Source organism: Giraffa tippelskirchi, chromosome 13, assembly GCF_054371585.1.
Source record: "Giraffa tippelskirchi isolate mGirTip1 chromosome 13, T2T-mGirTip1v1.2.pri, whole genome shotgun sequence".
NCBI lineage: Eukaryota > Metazoa > Chordata > Mammalia > Artiodactyla > Giraffidae > Giraffa > Giraffa tippelskirchi.
Genome location: NC_137287.1, coordinates 21,424,873 through 21,447,241, shown reverse-complemented (window position 1 = coordinate 21,447,241; position 22,369 = coordinate 21,424,873). Strand labels below are relative to the sequence as shown.

Here is a 22,369-nt window from a genome sequence, read left to right as displayed (position 1 = left end):
TCTGTCATAAAGAGACATAAGCTGTGCATTGCCCAGTAGTTTTTACGGTCTTAGGGGAAGCTGAGTTTTGTGTAGAGTGTTCGTTTTGCTAGTTTTCAGTGATGGGAGTGGGGGAGGCAGTCTGAAGAGGAAGTGAATCTTCTCTAAATGCATTGAAATGCCAACAAGAGCAAGTTAATATGTGATAATTGACTCTGTGCTCCGGTGTCAAAACTGTGATAGATGAGCCTGTTCTATAAATTTTAGACTCCACACGTCTGGTTATTTATTTGTTCAGCGGCAGTGGTATTCTGGGGACAGTGTGAGGCAAAGAAGACAGGGCATTTGCCCTGGAGGCAACAGTTTAAGTGAGACAGAGAATTAAAAGCGCAGAGTAAGGTCTATCACCTTATCTAGCTGATTTTAATCAAGGAATCAAATTTCAGTAGCAAAGCCAAACTCTAGAAAGGCAAACTTTAAGAAGAAATAAAACCAAAGGCAGAAGGCAGGGGAAGTAGTGAATGTGGGAGGCTTTACCACCTTAAACAGACTGATGGTCACTGAGCACAGATAACCTGTGTTTGTCCAGTGTGTGCAGATGTGCGTGCATGCACAGTTCTCACGCGGTCACCCGCACGCACAACTCCAGTGTCTGTGCAGACACGTCTTCATAAGGAGTTTTCCTGCCTCGGTCCGGGAGGATGTCACACACGCTGATTAAATGAACCTGCTGAGTTCATAAATCCTTCGTCCGCCTTGTAGCTCTCTTGTCAGCCTCGCTGCAGCTGGAGATATAGTAGTTAGTTCCAGCACATGTACAGTTCTTGTCAGGCACTGAGGAACATTCAGGTTGGGCAAACAGAACTGTCATCGCTCAAGGAGGCTTTTTGAAGAGCTAGCTCTGCATCCCCCTGGAGCTTGGAAGGACAGTGGAAGAGCTTGGAATGAAGACTGGGCTTTCCCCATGGCCTTTGGTATGTGGCTAACGGGGAGAGACCCCGACAGGTCCTAGTGCTATTCAACCAGCACACTTTGTTAAGTCTGTTTGGGATATTAAAATATTACGTAGAGCCTAAGAAACACATTTTCTTTTTCATCTTTTAACACCTCTGAAATTAGGATGAGTCTAATGATTGATGGGGTCTAGGTTCCATGAGCAGAGAAGGCGATGGCACCCCACTCCAGTACTCTTGCCTGGAAAATCCCATGGACGGAGGAGCCTGGTAGGCTGCAGTCCATGGGGTTGCTCAGAGTCGGACATGACTGAGTGACTTCACTTTCACTTTTCACTTTCATGCATTGGAGAAAGAAATGGCAACCCACTTCAGTGTTCTTGCCTGGAGGATCCCAGGGACGGGGGAGCCTGGTGGGCTGCTGTCTATGGGGTCGCACAGAGTCGGACACAACTGAAGCGACTTAGCAGCAGCAGCAGCAGGTTCCGTGAGATATGATGCTTCCATATTGGATGGAAACTCACTCTCCCAGAGGTGCCCTCTGCTCTGGTATCCATTGGACTTTACAAAGGACTAGCAACTAGGTGACAAATGCCTGACCGATCAGGGAGCCCCTGAGTCCCTGCTTGTCTCTGCAGCCAGCAGGGGTGTCTTCTGATTGGTGAAGGAGCTGTACCCACTTGATTTTTTAATTTTTAAAATGCTTCTTTATTTATTTGGCTGTGCCGGCTCTTAGTTGGGGCATGCTTGATCTTTGATCTTCATCACAGCATGCGAACTCCTAATTGTGGTGTGTGGTATCTAGGTCCCTGACCAGGAATTGAACCCATACCCTTGGCAGTGAAGACGTGGAGTCCTAACCGCTGGACCACCAGGGAATTCCTGAGCTGTACTCATTTTAGATTTTTGATTGCTGCCTATGCTCCCTTCTACCTTTCCTGAAATGAGGGAAAATACAAGTTGATGGCCACCAGGAGACAAGAAGATGCTTGGGCGGGCATGTTCTTCACTGGCTACTGTTCTGCCCAGATATCTGGAGTCACATCCCAAGAGTCCCTGAAGAGTCAGGGCAGGGTTGATACTCAACAAGTGTGCTTGCTGATGTTCCATTGCATCTGGTGTGCAGGACAGTAGAATAATTTTCTTCTCATCGGTTAGACTTCCACTGCCTCACTCCTGAATGACGAGGTGACCGAGTGGGTGGGGCAGGGATGGAAGCACATAGCTCTCCATTGATCAGAATCCTCTGCGGGCGTGGAGTGGGGGCTGTCTGTATGAGCGAGGGCTCAGCAGTGGGGGTGGGAAGTTGGGGAGGTAGATAGGCTTGCTGGCAGTGAGTCAGGCTGGGGGGATCTGCAAGGTCATGCAGTCTACCTAAACCCGTGAGACTCTCTGCCCTCCGGAGCTAACCCCAGGGCAGGTTAATCCATTTATTTGTCAGATGCCTACCATTTGCCGGAATCAGTGCCAAGCTGCTGTAGGCTGGCTCCGCTGCCACTTTATTCTCTTAATGGGCTGCACTGGTGGGCTGGAGTGCTTTGTAGTCCATGGGCAGCTTGATGAGGTGGGTAAAAGCCACCAGTGATGGAAATAACTTAGCATTTCAGAGGTAATTGCTGCCTGTCAAGCTACACAGCTGGGCTGTTGGTCCAATGCTATACTCACCCAGCTTCCTCAGAGGATGGTGGTGCAGAGACGGGGGCAAGGGATTGCTATTGAGCGTGTGCTTCCAAGGATCGTGGGCTAGATAGACTGGTTGGGTTACCTGAGGCTTGAGGATCACAGGATCTCCTGGACACAAGTCCACTGGGAGTGGCTTCCCAAGCTTTGAAATTAACGGCACTAATCATGGTTCCTTTTCATGGTCTGTCGTCACTAGCTCCCACAAGTAAAAAAAAACCAAGGTGTCCACTCTGGGCGAAGGCCCGAGGACCTCTCATTGACATCCTTGGAGGGGCAGCATCAAGTCCACACCCTCTTAGGGTAGCATTTTCCAGGCTTCAGACATTTTTGTACTGCCTTATAGTTGCCCAAACCTGGCATGACCTCTATTATTTTCTTAATACTTAGCACTTTAAAAATGTTTGATTTTTCATAAAGAACTGGGTCTATTTTCTGCCAGCGTGTACATTGTCGAATAGATAATATCTTCCCATAAGACAGACTTCAAAAGTGACAGAAGATTTTCCCTGAAAACCATTCTCCTCCTTCGTACCCCATCTCCCCTTCCACGCACTTCCTCCTCCCAGAAACAATCACGAGATCGATTTTTGTGTATCCTTCAAGAGAGGTGCTTGCATTTGTAAACCTAACATCCGTTATGCAAATGTAATTGAAATACATCTTTTTAAAACACAACTTTATTTGAAAACCACCTTAAATGGAAAGCCAGCATCACTTGCCATAATTAGAAAGTAATTGTAAAAATAAGTAGATTGAAAACATAACAATGCTATTGAATTTTTTTTAAAAAATTTATTTATTTTTAAATTGAATTTTTGCTAACGAAAGTGGCTAAAATATTCCAAACCTGTAGCATGCTTTATCTTTGTTTAAAAGAGGATGGGCATACTAAAAAGAGCAGTTAAAGAAATACTATTATCAATGTGAAACATTTCTCTTTGGTGTAATCAGAAGGAATGAAAGTGAAGTAGACAAGATCATAAATTTTCTCACTATGCGATTGAGTGACATTTAGTCAGTCTATGTAGTATCTAAAATTACTGAGATGGGGTATACCCCGACATTATAGGAAACACTGCCAGAATTTGCAGAAAATCCAGTGTAAGTAAATCCAGAGACGTTGTTTCTAGCTTTCAGATTCCTTTGATGTGTTAATGATTGAAAGAGACAAGCCAAAGGAAAACTCAGAACAAATATGACCATTCAGAAAAGTATTGCGGCTTGCAGTATTTACAAAGTAGTCTAGCCTTCAGAAGAACAGGATTCCCTGAATAAAGGGTATAACGTGTATTAAAAAGGAAAAAACAATATCCCACCAGTTCACTATTGGTTTCATCACTGCCCTCGCTGGTGGAAAATCAGTGGTCTCCCCCATGAATATCATATCTCCATGGTGATTACATACCTGCAGGCATCAGTGTTGCAAAAGTCAAAGATAAAGTTGTTTCCACTAAGGACATGGCAATGTATGTGAAAGGGGTTCAGAGCTTTTTTTGTTTCTTCAATTTAGAGGCTCATGTGGAACAGGATGTCTTTTTGAAATCTCAGGATGCAAAGTTCCTTTTCTCACCCTCTGTGACGCATGATGTGAGACTTAAAAATAATGGTAGGGCAGGGTGTCACTCTTCCTTTCTCAGATAGTTTGATCTCACTGAATAAAGAGGGGAAGACGGTGTCATGTCTTTCTGCATACTTTTTTAGCTGCATAAAAGGAGCTCCACTGGGGACAGTTGTCCCTAGAACTTCCCATATGTTGTCAACAGAAGCCATTTAGAGGGTGTGATAGCAGGGCTCCCCAAGCTTGCCTTCAGATGGGCAGATAGTCATTGACTCTGACGAGGAGAGGGCTTCCTGCTCACTTAGGGCTTCCAGGTCCCAGTGCTCACTGCCTGGTGAAGGAATTCTGGATCCATCCTAAGGCTGGTGGACAAATGAGCTGGCATTGAAGCAGTGTGTCATGGCACACAGAAAAGAGGGAAGGAGGGCAGCCCTGAGTACATGGATGAGAAGAACTTAAAATGGAAATCAGAAGACATTTTCAGCACAGTGATTAAAAAGTCGGGCTCTTGAATCAGAATGACTGAATTGGAATCTCGGTTCTACCCTTGAGTGTGGGTCCACCAACCAGTGGGTCCTCTGTGCCCTGGTTCTATCTCCATGTAGCAACCAATCCTCTCGTCTACACATAGGGTTGCGGTGAGGTCTGAATGAGTGATATCATGTAAAAATGTGCTCAGAAAATTTCTGGCATATGGAAGGGGTCCAAGTGTTGGCTCTCATTATTGGTCATTGGTTTTCTCATCATTCCTTCATCGAGCTGAGTGCTAAGGACCTGGAGGTGGACAAGACTGGGCTCCTCCCAGGTTGATGGGTTATGAAATGTTCATGGAAAATTTTTACACAAATCAGCTGATGATAGGAACCCTAAGAGAGATGCAAGCAGAGCTATAATGGCATGGGAAGGAGATAAGATCCAATTGGGGAAATTTTGGAAGGCTTTCTGGAGGAGGTAGTATGTTATTTGGGTCTCAATGGGTAGCTGGGATCTTTGCAGGGGGCAGATAAAGGGGCTGGCCCTACAGAGATGCTGTTTCTAAATACATTCATCTCACAATTTCACCTCTGATTACAGTCAAATCAAAAAATAAAGTATTTTTTTCAAATTACTGTAGTTCTATGTGCATTTATTGACTACCTACTATATACCAGGCTTCCCAGGTGGCGCTTGTGTTAAAGAATCCACCTGCCAATGCAGGAGATACAAGAGATGCAGGTTTGATATCTGGGTCCAGAAGATGCCCTGGAGAAGGAAATGGCAACCCACTCCAGTATTCGTGCCCAGATGGAGGGGCCTGGCTGGCTATAGTCCATGGGGTCACAAAGAGTCGGGCACGACTGAGCGACAACCACACACACACACATACCAGGCACTGTGGTAAATCCTAGAGGAAAGGAAGAAAGAACTGTCCTTTAAAGAGTTCAAGGGGCAGACAAATCCAATAGCAAGATGCTCTAGGAGAGAAAATGCTCTTGGCATGTGGTATCACTCAGGGTGGGCCAGAGACTTTCTGGGGAGCTGAGGCCTAAGCTTTAGGACATTTGCATTGGCTTTCCTCCACCTGAATCACTCTCTCTCCAGAGCATCCTAGATCTGGCTGCTTCTCATCGTGCAGGTTCCAGCTCAAATGTCACTTACAAGACAGTAACGCCTTCCTTTGTTACCCAGTCTTAGCTGACTTACCTTCCCCATCACCCTTTATCTCTTTTCCCCACTTTGTTTTATTTACTTCTTACTTTGTATTGAAATCTGAAATGATCTTGTTCCTTTTCCTTTTCACTAGCTATCTTCCCCACCAGACCCAAAACTCCAGGACAGCAGGAATCTTGTCTGTCTTGTGCATGGCTATGTCCCCAGAGTGGTGCCTGGCACACAGTAGGTGCTCAATAAATAGTTGTTGAGTGACTATGCTTAGGAATGAGTGAGCCTGTTCCAAGGCCACAGACTGGTCCCAGCCCTTCATTAGACTTTTCACATGTGGGTCTTGGGAGGCTGGGTGAGAGAGTGCAGGATATGGTGCTGAGGACTCAGCCACCTCTTCAACAGATATTTAGTGAGCATCTGCTCAGTGCCTGACACTGTTACAGTCCCCAGGGAGAGAGTGGTAAAAAGAAAAAAAAACAGACCAAAAACAGCACCTGCCCCATGGTGCTTTTCTGTGGGGTGAGAGGGAAATGGTCAGTAAAGAAATAAGTGCACTGTCCATTCATATCTCTCCAAATGACCTGATCTTGTTCCTTTTTATGGCTGAGCAATATTCCATCATATATATGTACCACGTGAGAGTGTCATACAGAATGAAGTAAGACAGAAAGACAAATATCATATATTAACGTGTGTATGCAGAATCTAGAAAAATGGCATCGATGATCTTATCTACAAAGCAGAAATTGAAAAACAGAGGTAGAGAACAGATGTATGGACACCAAGGGGGGAAGGGGGAGGTGGGAGGAATTGGGAGATTGGGACTGACACATTATATGCACTATTGATATATATGCTATTGATACTATGTATAAGATAGTAACAAATGAGAACGTACTGCATAGCACAGGGAAGTGTGAAAGCTGCTCAGTCCTGTCTGACTCTTTGGGACCCCATGGACTGTAGCCTGACAAGATCCTCTGTCCATGGAATTCTCCAGGCCAGAATACTGGAGTTGGTAGCCATTCCATTCTCCAGGGGATCTTCCCAACCCAGGGATCGAACCTAAGTCTCCCGCATTACAGGCAGATTCTTTACTGGAACTCTATACTTAATGCACTGGGGTGACCTGAAAGGGAAGGAAGTCCAAAACGGAGGGGATGTATGTATATGTATGGCTGATTCATTTTGCTGTACAGTAGAAACATTGTAAAGCATCTATATTCCAATACAAATTAATTAAGAAAATAAACACAAGCATGCTTATCATTCATTAAACAAATAAGCAAAAAAAAAAAATCATTCATTAAACAAAAGAAATAAGCAAATTGCATCTCTGTCTGATGGTGATAAGGGTTGTGGGACAGTTCGAGGGGTAGAGGATGGCGAGTTCTCAGTGGCCAGGAGGGGACCCTGCAGTTCGGGACAGGGAGGCTAGGAAAGGCCTCACTGAGACGGTGATGTTGGAGCAAAGACCTGGAGGAGGTTAAGGGGCAAAGCATGTGTGATCTGAGCGAAGAGCACTTTCGGCAGAGGCACAAGAAATGAAGAGGCTCTGAGGACAGCAGGGAGCTGGTATGATTGAGGGAAATCTAGGGGCCAAGTGGCTGGACTGGCCACACCAGGAGCGGAGTGATGGGAAGTAAACTCAGAAAGGTGGCCAGGCCCCAATTCGGGGGCTTGCAGGGCATTGCACAAAATTTTTATTAATATGATATATTTATTACTTTTTTTAATATGCTGTGCCATGCAACAGTGAAAATTGTGGGATCCAAATGTTCCCCCTCTCACTTTGAGAGCTGAATGAACTGGTGTTCTCAGAGATTCAAAGATTTGACCCCAGCTGCCTGGCCAAGGAGCAGCAGAACTGAGACTTTTGTTTGTTTCAAACAAAACTGAGACCATTGTACAGATACATAAAGGGCTTCCCAGGTGGTTCAGTGGTAAAGAACTCACCTGCCAATGCAAGAAACGTAAGAGACGTGGGTTCGATCCCTGGGTTGGAAAGGTCCACTGGAGGAGGAAATGGCAACCCACTCCAGTATTCTTGCCTGGAGAATCCCATGGACAGAGGAGCCTGGCGGGCTATAGTCTATAGGGTTGCAAAGAGTCAGATATGACTGAAGTGACTTAGCACACAAACACACATAGATATATAAAACACAATTTTTCAATCCTGCATTCTTTGTCTAACATTCCATCATTAGGATGTTCCCACACCATTAAATGTTTCCAAACCTTGATTTCAGCATCTGGGTCCCATTCTGTCATGTGGTCCCATGGAGGGTTTACACATTCCCCTCTTGTTGGGCTTTTAGTTGCTGATCCCCAGTTTTTTTTCCTATTTATTAATAAGTAGCTCTCCATTGCCTAGGTCTCTAATTCTTTCTTTAGCACAGAGTCCTAGAAGCGAAATTACTAGGTCCAAGTGAAGAACTTTTTTAAAGGCTGGAGATATGTACTGCCAAAAATGCTCTCCAAAACATTGCAAGAATTTTGGCTTCTACTCCAAGCAAATGGGGAGATATATTGGAGGGTTTGGAGTGAAGGAGTCTTATGATCTGACTTACATTTTGAAAAGATCTCTTGGGCTGTTTAGCAGAGGCCTTCACTGTGGTAACAGTGGGGCTGTGCGATGTGAACAGGTGCTGGATACCTTCTGAAGGTGCAGTTGCAGGTTTTGCTGATGGATTCATGGAGGCTAGATGTGAGAGAGGAGTCAGGGAAGATGGTAGTGTGATGATGGTGGTGGTGATGACACCTATTAAGGGTTTGCTGCCTTTCAGACCCTTACAATTGACAGCAGGCTGAGGTCTGAACCTAACGTACTTCCCAGTACAGCTCCTGGTTTGACAAGTCAAATATCTACCTGTAGGTGTCCTTGAACTAAGCAAAGAAAGGAATGCCACGTTCTACTGTAGCTTGGAGGCTGCAGGGTCACCCCCAAATTGATGAGAGATGGCAGTCCCTTTTTCTAGAGGTCTTGGGAACCCTATTTATAAATGCAGTGTTCTTAGGTAACCTCTTGAGATTTTTGAAGATTGAACTAGCTTTGCTCCAACCCAGAAAAGGCACGTGTCACTTAGTGTGGGTATCACCCAGCTTCTCATTCTTGTTCCAGCCTCATCAACATGCCTGGCAAGGGAGCTGCCTTGATGGCGTTGCTCGATTTAGGGGGCTTCTGTGTGGTTTCTTTCAAACAGAACTGAACACCGTAATGCCTTCCCGCAAGATAATCAGGATCTACATCTCCCCAACTTCCCCAAAGCTGCTGGAGCATGGAGAAATGTTCTCTGCCTTGGCAACCTCTATGCAGTGTGTTTCTGCTTTGATGGTTTTAATGAAGATATGAAATCATCTAACAGCTTTCATTTGCCTCAAGTGAGATGGCTTAAAGTAGAGGTAGCATTTCCCAGGATCAATCCCCATTTTTAGAAGTGGTTGGTTAAACTCTCTGCAGTTTATGGCCACTTCTGGCTGAAACAGTGTGGGATCTGAATTATTAATTCTGTGAAAAATGAGTTAAGTCATTGCAAAGCTCTGTGGTGGCAAAATTCCCACTTTAAGGCCCCTTTAAGGCTATTTTCTCTAGCAAGAAGATCTCTGTTAACCAGAAATTCTTGGTCATCTTGGCCAAATCTCTGTCTGGCAGTCATTTTGCCAGGAGGTAAAGGACTTGACTTAATTCAGTTGTTCTTTGCTACCAAGGATAATAGGCTTCCCAGGTGGCTCAGTGGTAAAGAATCTGCCTGCCAGTGCAAGAGATCCAGGTTCTATCCACAGGCGGGGAAGATCTCCTGGAGTAGGAAATGGCAACCTTCTCCAGCATTCTTCCCTGAGAAATCCCATAGATAGAGGAGCCTAACATGCTACAGTCCATGGGATCGCAAAGAGTCAGACACAGCTGAGCGTGCGTGTGGAACAGTGAGGGAGGACATTTGTCTCATTAATCCATCCCAGAAGACTTTTTGCCACCCCAGTATTGCCAGATCTTCAAGGTTTATTCCTTTTTGAAAAAAAAAAAAAAAACTTGAAATATAGCATTTTTTAAAAATGTGAGGGACTTCTCTGTGGTCCAGTGGTTAAGAATCCACCTTTCAATGTGGGGGACATGGGTTCAATCCCTGGTTGAAGACCTGGGATCCCACATGCTGAGGAGCAACTAAGCCCATGTGCTGCAACTACTGGAGCCTTCATGCCACCACTAGAGAGTCTGTGCCCCCAAAAAAGATCCCATATGATGCAATGACGATCTGATGCAGGCAAATAAATAAATATTAAAAAAAAAAAACCTCTAACCTATTATGAAAAGTGATATTTGTTTTTTAAAAATGTGAACTCTCAATTTATAATTGTGTCTTACTGATTCAGAACTTTTATTGAACCCTTGAGGAACAAATAGAACAGATTCATGGGCAGGATGCTAGCCATAAGCTGTCCTTTCGCCATCCTGGCAGGGTGGGCCTTAGAGGCAGGCTCTACCACTTTGCAATCCTTCTTCTGCCACGTGTGAGCTGTGGGGTTAGCAGCGACCTTCTTGAGCTTTGGTTTCTCCCCTATAAGATGAGGGTGTCAAGCATTCCTACCTGCTGTGTTGTCGCCATGATTCACTATCATGTGTCATACCGTTGAGGGTCCCTCTTCCTGGATTGTGCTTGGAGGAGGTATGATCATCACTAAGCCAATGGGCATGACTAGAAGACAAAACGCATAATGTGGACCTTTGTCAGGGTGAGGAAAGCTGGGGTCTTACCTGTTGGGCCAATGGGGAGGAGAAGAATCTGGAGCCAGGATTACCCAAGGTTGGAGAAACTCATTTGGTTGTAGAACTAACCCCCAGGGAGGGAGCCAGCAACCCCCACTGCTTCTTTTCTTTAAATATTTTTTAAAGTTGCAAGTTAAGTATTTTTTAAATTTATCTGTCTTGGTTGCTCGTTGTTACTGTGCACAGTCTGTCTCTAGTTGTGGCAGGCGGGGGCTATGCTCTCTAGTTGTGGTGCAAGGGTTTCTCATTGTGGTGGCTTCTCTTGTTGCGGAGCATGGGCTCTAGGTGCATGGCCTTAGTTGCTCCAAGGCATGTGGGGTCTTCCTGGACCAGGGATCGAACCATGTCCCCTGCCTTGACAGTTGGTTTCCCATCCACTGAACCACCAGGGAAATCCCTCCACTGCTTCTTACTGCCATTCTTGTACACGCCCACAGAGCCCCTGAGGATTTTGAGTCTGTGATGTTGTCACTGCTCCAGACTGTTTCTTCAGGGGATAGACATTTTCTGCAGCTGGGTCACTGTCCCCAACTCACGGTGCCATACTCAGAACAGCTCAGACCTCTCTATTCCTCTACACACTTCTTTTGGCTTTTAGTTACCTGGGTAGGATGGAGATGCTGAGATTCATGTTTTGGAGATGACCTAGCTTGCACAGGAGTTGAGTGCCTCTAAGATTGAGTGGTTTGGTGCAGGTAGAAGCCCAACCTGGAGAGTAAGGTCTTGTTTATGGGGAGAAGCTAATGGATGGGCAGGGGTGAACCATAAAGATCAGCCTAGAAGGACTGCTCTCCAGCCTTGATCAGTCGCTGGCACCTGTAGAACAACAGGAGAATATTGGGACGCTGGTGCAGAGGAGGCTGGAGGGAGATGAGTATGATGGAGAAGAGAATGTAGCCACCCTTCAGAAGGATGAGTTGCATCATCTCTGACACAATTCCCTTTAAAGCCAAGCAGAGCTTTGATGTGGAGGGCGCTCCATTGGAATTGGTTGCATGATCAGTATTGACAGGCTGTGTGTATGAACCATTGGTGAAATAGCTGTGTAATCAATCATCCAGGTTTGTCCTGCCTCTGGAATGACCTGTTTACAAGCCTCTCCAATCATAGAGTCAGCAAAGTTCTGTCTAAAATCTGATGTTGTTTCCCAATCTTCAGTCATGTAGGTGCCATATACAAATACTTTTATATTCTTTACATGGTATTAAAGTCCACTCATAATTTTTGGTTTAACCATTTACTTAAATATGAGACTTTATATCACTATCTTAAATGAGAATCATCATTTGCCAGAAACAGAAAGTGGTCATAAAAGCCAATGCAGTGAAAGTCAAACAATGCAAATAGATTCCTGCCCGATTCTGTTGCCTGTGCCACATTCTGCCTGTGGCAGCCTCTTTTTTTTCTGTTAAAGAGAGAGATCAAAACCTATTTCGGGGGTGTTAACAACATCTTAGCACCTAAGACTTTTTCCATGTTGTAATCAGAAGATTTGAACAGAATTAAAAAGGAAAGATGATCATTTTGTAATGAGGTGATTAGTTAGCATTTAAAGTCATGTCTATGTGCCACCAAAATATTTTTTTAACCACTAGTGCTACATATCTCACACTTTGGGAAATGCTGCCCTGCCCACCTGGATCCCTCTTGCTTTGATGTTACTGTATTATTTTATCATACTTGGTTATCATGGTCCATCAACAGCTTGGGAGGGGCTGGCTGACATTACAAAGTCTGGGTGGTTGAAAAAGCTGTGATTCCAATTTAAATTGCAAATTGATGGAGCATCATGGGAAAAGCAAATGCAGACGTGAAGAACTGAAGGAAAAGATCCAGCTATGCAGTATTTTTAGATCTTTTTCTCTGGACCAATTTTGTATCATTCTTTTTTTTTTTCTGGACTCTGGGTTTGATAAGACCAATTACCTGAGGGCTACCCAAAGTTTCTTTATAATTCCAATCTAAATCACTTATGTAAATCCTGTATTTATTGTTCTTTTTTTAAAAAAGCTGTGACTTGAATAAAGCCCAAAGGCATTATGCCAACTGAAAGAAAGGTTACATACTGTATGATTCCATTTATATGACTCTTTTAAACAGATGAAACTAAAATGCTGGAGAACAAATCAGTGTTTGCCAGGGTTTAGGATAGGGGGAGAGTGTGACTATAAAGAGGAAGAGAAGGGAATTGCACAGGGCCGGGGAATGGAACCCTTCTGTGTCCTGATTGTGGTGGTTGTCACATGGATCAACACGTGTGTTGAAATCCATAGAGCTTAACACTAATAGAAGGTATACTTTACTGTGTAGTACTTTTAAAGATAAAATTTATTTTTATGTGATGTTATTTTCTATTAATTTTTTAAGTTGGAGGATAACTGCTTTACAATGTTGTTTCTGTTGCACAATAACATGAATCAGTCATAATGATATGTATACCCTCTCCCTCTTGAGCCTCCCTCCCACGCCCACCCCCGTATCCCACCCCCTAGGTCATCACAGAGTGCCAAGCTGGGCTCCTTGTGTTATGCAGAAGTTTCCCACTAGCTATCTATTTTACACATGATAATATATCTATGTCAGTGCTTCTTTCTCAATTCGTCCCACCCTCTCCTTTCCTCACTGTGTCCACAAGTCCATTCTCTATATGTCTTCATCTCTATTCCTGCCTTGCAAATAGGCTCATCAGTACCCTTTCTCTAGATTCTTTACATATGTTAATATATGGTATTTTTTTTCTTTCTGACTTACCTCATTCTAGGTTTATCCACCTCAGTTCAACTGTTGCACATTTGTTCCTTTTTATAGCTGAGTAATATTCCATTGCCTATGTGTACCAGAGCTTCTTTATCCATTCATCTGTCTATGGACTGAACCCATGCCCCCTGCATTGGGAGCAAGAAGGACAAAATTTAAAAATAAAACTTTATTTTTAAAATATCCATGATTGTAGAACTTAGCTACTGGAGGACTTCCTTTAGCCCTAGTTCCTAATTATCAAAGAGAACCTGCTTACATGTATTTGGAAGCCTAACTTCCCTAACTTCCATCTTTGTTATGAGTTAGAATCAAGAAAGTGGATAGCCTTTAAATCTTCCTCATCCCGCACTCACACTTCTGAATGATGCTGGAGTCTGACACAAAGGTTCGGAAGTTTCCACTGTGGTCTGGAGCCTTGGTGGCCAACACAGAGGTGCAACCAGGTTTCTCCCTAAAGGTCGGAGGTCAGGACATGGAGGAGGTAGCAGTGGCAAATGCATCTCATAATTAGAATGCCTGTTTGTGGATCAGAAGTTCTGGCTGAGGTCCTGGGAAGAGTTGGAGGGACATATAGGATGGAGAAAAATGGATCACAAGCCACAAAGGAAGAGGCATCCAAAACAAAACAGTTCACAATCTGCCAACAGCAGGTCTGACCTGAGCACCAGACAACCTGAGGATGGAGCCAGAAGCAACCCCTGCTCCCCACTCCCTCCACTCTGAGCCAAGTCGGCAGGGACAAAAAGCTCCCAATGCACCTTCTCCCACCAGAGCTCCCCCAGAACTGGAAAGAGCACCTGTCCTGGACTGAAGATGTCCACGGCTCCCTCTTCTCCGTACCTGGGGAAGAACCCATGCTTCCCAGAGGCCCCACAAGACTTCACTTCCCAGCCACAGATGGGCCTCCAGTCGTGTTCTCTCTTAACCTGGCATCTGAAATTGCACAAAGAGATCATGTGTACAAAAGAGAGAAGACATTATAGCCTGGCCGAGCCCACCCCAGCATCCTTTCACAAACCCTAGTTTTCCCTTGTTAGTTTGAACAGGGGTCTTTTCATTAGGTGAAGAAGACACTGCTTGGGCGGTTATGCTGAAGCCACCTGGGCTGGAGGCAAAAATATGAGCGTCGCCAGCCTGAGAATTCTGGAAAGAATGAATTGAATTCATGGAAGTAGCTGTAATAACTCAGGAACCTGTGCAGCTGGAGAGGGTGGTCGCAAGGTGGGGCGTGGCCAGGAAGTAAACTTGATGCAGTGATGCAGGGGGATAGAGATGTGTGGTTTGTACAGGAATCACGGTGGAGCAGGGGGCGTGTGCACCAGACGTGTCTGAGGCATCCACCCCTCCGACATTTCTTGCTCTGTGCTCACCGCTGAGGAAAAGATGATTTGTGTTTCCTAACCTTACCATTATCCCATGGTTATTAGCCTGTTTGGATGTTTCCATGGTCAGCTCTGGATATTCATATTAACCAGTTTCAAATATGATGATGATAATAGCACACATAAAGATATCTTACATCTGCTACTGTTTTCACTGTCCACACATATAAATGCTTTATTTTTGCTGATTGTAATTCATCTGTAAGTAAATAAGTAAGCAAACAAAGATACATCCCCGTCGTAGAATTCAGCATAGTAGATAAAGAAAAAAAATGAAACTAATAAGGAAAGTTTTCAAGCTATATTATTATTCAGTTAAAAAAATAGCGAGATGAAAACTATATATTATCTTTTGTGTAAAAGGAAGAGAGGAATAATATATATTCAAATTTTATTATTTATACATAAATAAATTCTGAAAGAATACACTGAAACTAATAACAGGAGTTTCCTGGGGGTGAAATTAGGTAGATGGGGACAGAGGTAGGGGAGAGACTTTTCACTACACATCTTTTGTTGTTTATTTTCTGAGCTATGTGAATGCATTCTTTGGAAAATTAAAATAAAAGTTGTGCATTGTGGAAAACTTAGGAGACTGGTAAAATAATTAAGAAGTCACCTAAAATTGTACTGCTGGTTATAGCTACTATTAGAATTTTGCCTTTTACCACATTTACCAATTGCTTTAAAAATTTGACATGAGTATCTTTCCATGACAATAAGTATGGATTCATAGACTCATTTAAAATGCTTATATGAATAAAAATAAATTAAATGCTTATATAGCATTTAGTTGTACAGATATGCCATTGTTTGTTAACCAAATCTATTGATGGACATTTAGATTGTCCCCACATTTTAGTATTTAATAATAAAAAAAGGTAGGAGCAAACATTTGTTAATCTTTCCCCCCTCAGGATAAACCTTTTGCAAAGGAATTTGGGGTTTGAAAATGAGCTTGCTTAATAAAGGGGAAGTTTTTCATACAAGTTGCCAACTTTGCTCTACCCTTATTTCAGTATAGGTGAGGCATTTATACTCCACTAGCAGAGACTAAAAGGGCTTTTCCCCACCATCTTGTCAACCCTGTTAACAATCTATTTGATCTTTGTCAGATGAAAACAATCTCCTTTTAATTTGAAAACTTTGCTATCTATTTTAAAATGCTTACTATAGATTTGTATTTACTTGCTCAATTATTTTGTTAATGTGTTTTTCTGTTGGATTTTTCTTTTTCTTTTTAAAAGAGGATGCAAGTGACTGATGATGCTTACTCTGGGTTGATCATTCTTGTTCTGTTATATTATTTCAGACATGTTTCTGGTGGGGGAATAGAATCTGACCAGCTTCTATATTTTCATCTAGTCTGATAGTCATCTTTTTTAAAAAATGTATTTTATTGAGGTGTAGTTGGTTTACAATGTCCTGTTAATTTCTGCTGTACAGCAAAGCGATTTATTTATCCATGCTGCCGCGCTGTGCTTAGTCACTCAGTTGTGTCCGACTCTTTGAGGCACCACGGGCTATCGCCTGCCAAGCTCCTCTGTCCATGGGATTCTAGGATTCTCCAGACAACGATATTGGAGTGGGTTGCCATGCCCTCCTCCAGGGGAGCTTCCCGACCCAGGGATCAAACCCGTGTCTCTTGCAGCTCCTGCATTGCAGACAGATTCTTTTACCACTGAGCTACCGGGGAAGCCCCTCAGTTACACGTATATACATTCTTTTTCATATTTTTTTCCATTATGGTTTATCACAGGATCTTTATCACAGGTTCCCTGTGCTATACAGTAGGACTTTGTTGTTTATCCATTCTATATATAATAGTTTGCATCTACTCATCCCAAATATGTGATCCATTCCTGCCTGCTCCCTCTCCCTGCTTGGCATCTGCAAGTCTGTTCTCTATGTCTGTGAGTCTGTTTCTGCTTTGTAAGTAAGTTCATTTGTGTCGTGTTTTAGATTCCACATATAAGTGGTATCATGTGGTATTTGTGTTTCTCTGACTGACTGACTTCACTTAGTACGATAATCTCTAGGTCCATCCATGTTGCTGCAAATGGCATTATTTCATCCTTTTTTATGGCTGAGTAGTATTCCGTTATATGTATGTACCACATGTTTATCCATTCCTCTGTTGATGAACATTTAGGTTGTTTCCTTGCCTTGGCTACTGTGAATAGTGCTGCTATGAACATATGGGTGCATGTATGTTTTTGAATTATTGTTTTCTTCAGATACATACCCAGAAGTGGAATTGCTAGATTACATGGCAACTCTGTTTTTAGTTTTTTGAGGAAACTCTGTACTATTTTCCATAGTGGCTGGACTAATTTACATTCTCACCAACAATGAAGGAGGGCTCTCTTTTTAACATCATCTCTCAGTAAGAAAGTTTATGTTTTAACATGTGTTCTGATTATTGATCTGTCTGGATTTCACTGTCATTGATTTTGTTCATTTGCAGTTTCTTTTTTCCTTCCTCTCCCGACTCTCTGCTATTTGAATTACTGGAGCTTTCTTTATTCCTCCTATTCTTCCCTCCACTGGGCTGGAAGTTATACAAGCTAATTCTGTGTTTAATAGTTAGCTTTATATCTGACCAAACAAAACCTTAATGAAAAATAATTTAGAACGCCATGACTCCCACCTTCCCTGCCCCAACTGGTCATGTTACGATTTCCTTGTATTTTACTGCACTTACTTTTGTGGTTTTAATGTTTGTCCAAGTCATAGGTCGGCCTCATCTAAACAGTTAAATGATATCACAAGGCTCCTCACAAAACCAGCAGCCCACTGCCTGACTCCCCACATTCTGATCTCCACTTTGTGGAGGCGCCTGCTGTTGATTCCTTTGAGTCCCTCTCTTTGTCCCTCTGTGTTAATAAATACTACATTTCTATTGCTGTGTCTTGTACATCACAAAAAGATAACCTTGGGAGTTAAAACTGCCCCTCTAAATTACTCAGGTAAATGAAGAATTTCAAGACTATAATTGTGCAATATGTAGAAAATAATGATAATGTGTACACTCAGAAACCAGTCAGATATAGCCAAAGCCCTACTCTACAGCAACCAAGCTTCTTTTTTAAAAATTTATTTTTTAATTGCAGGAAAATTGCTTTACAATGTTGTGTTGGTTTCTACTACACAACAACACGAATCAGTCATAATTATAAATATGTCTTGAGCCTCCCTCCGCCGACCACCGCTCCATCCCACCTCTCTAGGTGATCACTGAGCACCAGGCTGGGCTCTCCGTGCTGTATATAGTCATTTCCAACTAGCTATCTGTTTCACACATGACAGTGTATATGTATCAATGCTGCTTTCTCAGTTTGTCCCACCCTCTCCTTGCCCCGCTGTATCCACAAGTCTGTTCTCTATATCTGCTCTCTCTTCCTTCCCTGCATATAAGTTCTTTATTAAGTGAAGAAGATGAATTGACTAAGGCTTCCACTTCAAAGGTTAGAAAAATGATAAAACAAATATAAAGAAATAAGGAAGAAATCTTTTGGAATGATAAAAACAGAAAATGAATCTAGGAAAACAGTAACATTGGTTTAAACAAACAAATAAAAAAAACCCCAAGAACTTAGTCTCTAAAAAAAAACTCAATAAAATAGACAAACATCTATGGTATTTAATCAAGAACAAAAAAGAGCACAAATAGGCAAAACTAGGAATGAAAAAGAGTAGATCCAGAAGGTTTAAGAAAATCTGTACAGGGCTCAAGCACCTTTATAATGCTGAAAAAGAACTAGATAAAAGTGAATTTGTATTTAATCGTCGTAAAACACTTGCATACCTGTGTGCTCGGTCACGTCCGACTCTGCAACCCCATCAGCTGTAGCCTGCCAGGCTCCTCTGTCCATGGGATTATCCCGACAGGAATATTGGAGTGGGTTGTCATTTCCTCCTCCAGGGGATCTTCCCAACCCAGGGATCAAACCCGTGTCTCCTGCATTGGCAGGTGGATTCTTTACCATTGAGCCACCTGGGAAGCCCCATAAAGCACTTAGGATATATTAAAGATACTTTTTAGCATTACTTTAAAAATAATTTTCACCATGATGTCTTGAACTCATGTGCATATCACTTCCCCCAAACTCTGTCTGCTGATGAATCACAGAGGTGCAAGGTTCAGCACAGATAATTGATAAAAGGGTTAAAGTGTAATAGCTAAAAACAAAAAGCTTACCTGTGAATCATAGAAAGGAACATCCCCAGGGGCCATGGAGGGTGAGAGCAGAATGATAAGTGGCCTGTTGCCGTAGACTTTACTTCTAATTATTACTAAATCACCTCATATAATGTACCTCATAATTCAAATATTACATTTGATAGTGTCCATAAGCTTCATTACTATTCATAGCGTAAGTCTCTGTTTACTGGTTCCATGTCTTCACCTTCCTTTCTTCATGAATTTATACCTTTCTTTAGTTGTTGGTTTTTATTTATCTCTCAGCCAGTTGGAAAACTTTTATCAGTAATTTTTTTTCAGTTAGTGTTTTAATTTGAGCCCTTTGGTAGGTTGGTGTTTTTCCCTATCTCGATGCTGTGTGATTTTTCTCTGTTGTTTAAGTTAAAACATTGAATCAGGATATGTTTAGGTGGGATCTATCTGAGTTTTAACTCACTACTTACTAGCACTTCTATTCTGATCAATACCTTTCATCTGGATTTTCCATTAAATTCCTAATAAACTTTACAGATCTGTCCTCTATAGCGCTTTTCTCTATCACTTTTCCTTTGTCTCTGAATTCTATGATGTCTCTTGAGTTGTTTTAGTCACTGATATGTAGTACTCTTGCCTGGAAAATCCCATGGACGGAGGAGCCTTGTAGGCTACAGTCCATGGGATCGCTAAGAGTCGGACACGACTGAGCAACTTCACTTTCACTTTTCCCTTTCGTGCACTGGAGAAGGAAATGGCAACCCACTCCAGTATTCTTGCCTGGAGAATCCCAGGGATGGCGGAGCCTGGTGGGCTGCCGTCTATGGGGTCGCACAGAGTCGGACACGACCGAAGCGACTTAGCAGCATGCAGCTTGAAATGTGGAATCTGGAGTCCCATCTCCTTTTTTGGCTTTTATTTTACCAATTGTTTCCTTTTTTCCGTTCTTTTCCTTTTTGACTTCAGATTATTCCCACTCCACAGTTGAACAGATGTAGTGTGTTTTGAGTCTTTTTGAGAATGCAGCCAGTAGTTTTCTAATATTGCTTTTGTTTCTTGTAGCAACTGTCTTGCTTTCTTAATGTCTACTCTTATTTCTCACACTGATTTGTGAGCTACTTTATCCTTCCATGCATCTGGTGACCTTTCTCTTTTCACTACAGGAGTAGACAGGTGACCTATTTCAGAGATGACTCCTAAAAGCAGGAATGATAGTGGACAGAGACACAGATGCAAGCAGGGAGAGTCAGTTGCGAATAGCTGGTTGGCATGGTGGTAACCTGAGCTCAGGCCTACTGGGGAATCTGAGGAATTCTAAGGAATTATCTAGAAAGTGCCCCAGAATTGTCTCTCCAGATAAAAGCCATTGGCTAAGAGTTTCTCCAAGAGGTGTTTCCCTCTCTGTGCTTTTTTTTTCTGGACTACCCGGGGTGAGAGGCAAGTGAGCAGGGGTAATGTCAGGACTTACAGGAACTGTCCACCATAGCTGCTGCTGAAGTCCAAGGTGGGTGAAGGGAAGTGAAACAGGGCTCACACTGTATCTGTTACATACCAGTGCACTCTTGCCTGTGAGCTCAAAAAGGAGTCAAGCTCTCCTTGACTCCAACAGCCACTTTCTGTTCCAGCTCCTTTCTCTGGCAGCAGACACAGAGAACCCCCAAGGACCAGGGATCTACTTTGCTGCTCTGTATTGACAGCTCAGCCATGAGCTTCAAATCCCCCCAGTTTTTCAGGCTGAGCTTGGTCTTGATGGAAGTTTCAGCTCTCAGCCCCATTTTGGTCTCTTTGCTTGGAATCCTTCAGACCAGGCTTTCTCCTCCAGAAGGATCCCTGGGGCTCAGCGCCAGGTCAGCTAGCTGTTCCCAGGCAGTGCTGACCTCAGGCAGCCAGGGGATAACTGAGCCTTCCTAGACTGATGACACCAGTCTGGTTCTCCCAGGGGAAGTGTGTGATGCCCAGAGGTCCTGAGCCTTGAAGGAAGGAAAGCTTAGTCCAGTATTGTTATCTGAAGAGTTGAGATCTGGGGTTAGGAAACCCATGTTCCAGTTCCCTGAGTTCATCAACTTGCCTTTGATCTTAGGTGGATGGCTTGTGTGCCCTTAGGGTCCATATTTTCATTTGTAGAATCGGAGAGTTAGACTAGGTTTGTATAACCTGAATGGAGAATAAGTCATAACCGGGTTGTTTGGGGTGATCATTGAGGTGATTTGAGATGATATGTACTCATGTTATACACATCTAAGCACATGGTGAAAACATTACATTTTCAACACCCATTCCTCATTCCAGTTGAGTCAAGGAAAAGGTCTGCTTGGTGTTAATAGGTCTCTAACACCTTTCTAACATTGTAACACTACATAGTTAGAGTTTATTCTTTTTTTCCTGTCTGTACTTATTTTGACAGTTACCTACCATTTGTGGCAAGAGATACTATTTTTCCATTTATGGTCCTAACAAAGTTTCTTTAGCCTAAAAAAAATATATTTAAGTAAGCAAGAACATTGGGTGGATTATAAGGAGAAATAGAATGTAAACACTAGTGCAAGAATATGGCCAGGATTGTGGGAGTTGTATGTGAATGACTGAATTTGGAGAAAATGGACTTAAAGCTCCTTTGTCTTGCTCTGGAATCTCTTTCAGCAAAAATCCATCATGCAGTTGGGACTCAGGATGCAACATCCCATGGCCTGGGATTTTTGAATGGTCCATGTTGGATTCCATTGGAATGTGTTCCCAGCAGACCTGCCAGGCACCAACCTTCATATTCAATATCCTCTGCAACATTGGATCAAAGAGGCTTTTTTGACAGTTGGCGGAGGCTCCTATCTCTTATGGCAGCTGTGGGATGAATCCTTAAACATCATAAATGATAAATTGCCTCTTTGGTTGCTTTGACATTCTTGTTTAGTTCAGTCCAGATGTGTTGTGGCGGAAGAGTTTTGGACTTGCTGGGGAGAAAAATCATTATGAAAAGCTATCGACTAGGTGTCCACAGCTGCTGAAACCCAGTAGCGGAAGCTCCTGGAGCTGCATTTATGAAAGGGCAAGGGTCATCGAGAAGAGTAAGAGCAGGATTGAGAGAGGAGACAATTTGTTGAAAGGACAATGGCGTGTGCAGGCAGGCGACCACTGCAGATCCAGTTCTTCCTTGTTCCAGGTGGCAGGGTGGGTGGTACAGAGTCTGCTGGGATGTGTGCCCTACTGCCATTTGCAGCCTCGAAAAGAGCCCAAGAAGTGCTTTTTCTTCCTATAAGAACCTGCCTTGGTCTCATTACCCTGGTCCTCAGGCACAGTGATGCTTATCTACCGTTTCTACCACACACAGCCCAGCACTGCCCAGCCACACGTGGTGCTGCTCTTCACTCTCCAACCAGGAACTCCCAGCCCCACACATCCCTGCACAACACCAGGCAGCCCTGCCACCCCATCTGTGAGCTGCACTGAACTGGAATGTCACAATGCGTCCCT

The 22,369-nt window shown here is 43.2% G+C and overlaps 1 protein-coding gene and 1 long non-coding RNA gene across 4 annotated transcripts in view; one reads left to right on the top strand and one right to left on the bottom strand.

The window, feature by feature from the left end:
• Positions 1-22,369, top strand: part of HS3ST2 (heparan sulfate-glucosamine 3-sulfotransferase 2) — a 112,941-nt gene that overhangs the window by 4,688 nt on the left and 85,884 nt on the right. The gene's annotated exons all lie outside the window — the stretch shown is intronic.
• LOC145531626 (uncharacterized) lies at positions 10,170-22,283 on the bottom strand. Of its 3 annotated transcripts, XR_014072606.1 has the most exons (8): positions 20,370-22,283; positions 19,044-20,097; positions 18,533-18,685; positions 14,140-14,275; positions 13,696-13,890; positions 13,334-13,467; positions 11,185-11,398; positions 10,170-10,511 (listed from the first exon to the last, which is right to left on the bottom strand). It is a non-coding gene; the product is annotated as an uncharacterized LOC145531626 (long non-coding RNA). The 3 variants fall into 3 exon arrangements; XR_014072605.1 differs by lacking the exons at positions 18,533-18,685; positions 19,044-20,097; XR_014072607.1 differs by lacking the exons at positions 11,185-11,398; positions 20,370-22,283 and having other exon boundaries at positions 14,183-14,275; positions 18,926-19,665.